Source organism: Myotis lucifugus, unplaced genomic scaffold (assembly GCF_000147115.1).
Source record: "Myotis lucifugus unplaced genomic scaffold, Myoluc2.0 scaffold_24, whole genome shotgun sequence".
Classification (NCBI taxonomy): domain Eukaryota; kingdom Metazoa; phylum Chordata; class Mammalia; order Chiroptera; family Vespertilionidae; genus Myotis; species Myotis lucifugus.
The window spans coordinates 1,950,223-1,952,785 of NW_005871072.1; the positions used below are offsets into that span (position 1 = coordinate 1,950,223).

Here is a 2,563-nt window from a genome sequence, read left to right on the forward strand (position 1 = left end):
TCACTTCTTCTCCAGCTGAGTCGGGGTCTTCACACTGTCAGTCCTGACGATGCAGGTGGGGCGATGCCGGTTGAGCATCAGGATGAGCATCAGGATGAGCTGCTTCAGCTCCTCCATCTGGATCCTCAGCTCCGCATTCATGAGCTCCAGCCACTCAGATTCCCGCTGCAGACACTCCGTCCGCTCCTTCTTCTTGTTCTGGCAGCGGGCTGCCACCACTTTGTTCTTTTCCCAGAGCCTTTTCCTCCACTCCTCTTCCTCCTCTAGCTCACTTTTCACAGGTTGAGGCCTCTTGCCCAGTTTTACCTCCAGGAAGTGCAAAGGGGCGATCATGGCCCCAATGTTGTGGATGTCAGTGTATTTCAGCTCCTCTGCAGTCAGGGCCGAGATGAAGAGTCCGATCAGGGGGCCGAGCGCTGGAAGAGAGCCCACAGTCATGGAAGGGCCCGGGGTCTGTCCAGGCCTCATAGCAGGAGGAGTGGCAGTCCAGCCCTGCAGAAGCCACTGCTGAGGCTGGGACCCCAGGGCCTGGGCCAGGCTGCAGGCGCCATGCCTGCTTAGGAGCCGCAGTGGCACCAGCCCCACCCTGACGCGTCCACCACTGACAGATCCTCCCGTTGCAGCCCAGGAGCATCCCTCCCGCAGGCTGTGGCAGGCAACCTAGGTCTCCCTCTTTGAGAGGATGGATCCTGGGGCTCTGCCTGCCTGCCTCATCGCTCCTAACCACTCTCCTGCCTACCTGATCGCCCCTAACTGCTGTCCTGCCTGCCTGATCACCCCTAACTGCTTGCTGGGGGGGCCGTGGTGATTCCGGTCTCTGGTCATTGGGGTTGTCTGCCATTTCGGTCGCTGGGCTTTTATTATATAAGATAATTTTTAATGTTTAGTAGAATTGACTTGTAAAGCCATCTGATCAAGGCCTTTTCTTTTTTGGGAGGTATTTGATTACCAATTCAATTTCCTTACTTGTTATTGTTCTGTCCTGGCTTTCTATTTCTTCTTGAATCAGTATTGGTGGATTGAATGTTTCTAGGAATTTAGCTATGTATTCTAGATTGTCCAATATGTGCATAATTTTTATAATAGCTTTTATATGTTTTTTAAATTTTTCATGGATTTGTAATATATTTCTTTTTATTTATGATTTTTTTATTTTTTTAGTTTTCTCTTTGTTTATCTTAAGTAGTTAAGGGTTTATCAATTTTGTTTATATGTTTAAATGACCAATTTTTTTATAATGCACCTTGGTCTAGATTTCATTTGATTTATTACTTTTCACTTCATTAATCTGGTCTATTTCCTTCTCCTGAGTTATGAAGTAATTGGTCATGTTTTAAAATAAGGTTTCCACCTCTTTCTCTTTTTATTTGACACTCCCATAATGAATATATTGGTGCATTTGATGGTTACCCATAATTTCTGTAGACTTTCTTCACCCTTTTTCAATTTTCTAGCTTTTTTTTCCTCAGACTAGATAATTTCAGATAACCTGTCTTTGAATTTGCTGATTTTTCTTCTTTATCAAGTCTGCTTTTGAAGCTCTCTATTGATTTTTTCAGATCAGTTATTGTATTCAGCTGTAGAATTTCTATTCGTTCTTTTTGTTGAATTCCTCATTTTATCCATGTATTGTTTTTCTGGTTATGTTTACATGTCTAAATTTGTTCTCTTGTACCTCACTGAGTTCCTTTAATATGATAATTTTGAATTATTTCCAAGGAAGTCCATTTATCTCCATTTCTTTAGGATCAGTTACTAGATGTTAATTTTGTTCCTTTGCTGGTTTATTTCCCTGATTCTTCATGATCCTTTTACTCTTGCATCAATGTCTGCTCATTTGAAGAAGGAGTTAGCTCTTTTGATTTTTAAATTGGCTTCAGCAGGCTGTCTTTCATCAGCTTGGCTAGAGAGTCTGGGCAGGCTTGTTTCTTGAGTCTGCTGGCAGGGAAGCTAATGCTAAGGTCTGCAGGCAAGAGGGCTTTGTGTTGAGTTTCATGGCCCACTGCTGAAGTTGTTATTAGAGTTTCTAATTATGGTTCTTACTTAGAATAATGGGTTATCTAAAATTTTCCTTTGGAAATTTATTAAAGGTTATATTTAAATACAGCCTAATAAAGATTTAGATACAAAGATTACAGGGACTTTAATTGTATAAATATTTTGTTTTCCATAAATCAGTATGTATTTTCTATGATTCTATAAAATTTTCAAATTTACTTATAAAATATCTCTTGATTTAAAAAGAAAAGCATAGATATAAAGATTACATCTACTTAAAGATATACTCCAATGAATCTAAGAAAAAAATATAAGTCCAATTATAAAAAAAATATATATCTGCCCTTTAAGTTTGCAGGCTTAAATACTAAGTTTAAACAAAATGCAATTCTACATGTTGCATTGCTATGATAATTTAATTATAATCAAATAATTAAATATAATAAAAATGTATATTTTTAAAATTCATACTTTAAATGGTTCTTAAAGGAAAAAAGTAAAAACAAATTTCAAGCTAAGTGATTTATTTTCACATGAATTATTACATTTCAGATATTCAGAGGTG

The 2,563-nt window shown here is 38.8% G+C and overlaps 1 pseudogene; it reads right to left on the reverse strand.

Moving 5' to 3' along the window:
- Positions 1-495, reverse strand: LOC102417047 (annotated as a pseudogene).
- Positions 496-2,563: the final 2,068 nt, after the last annotated feature.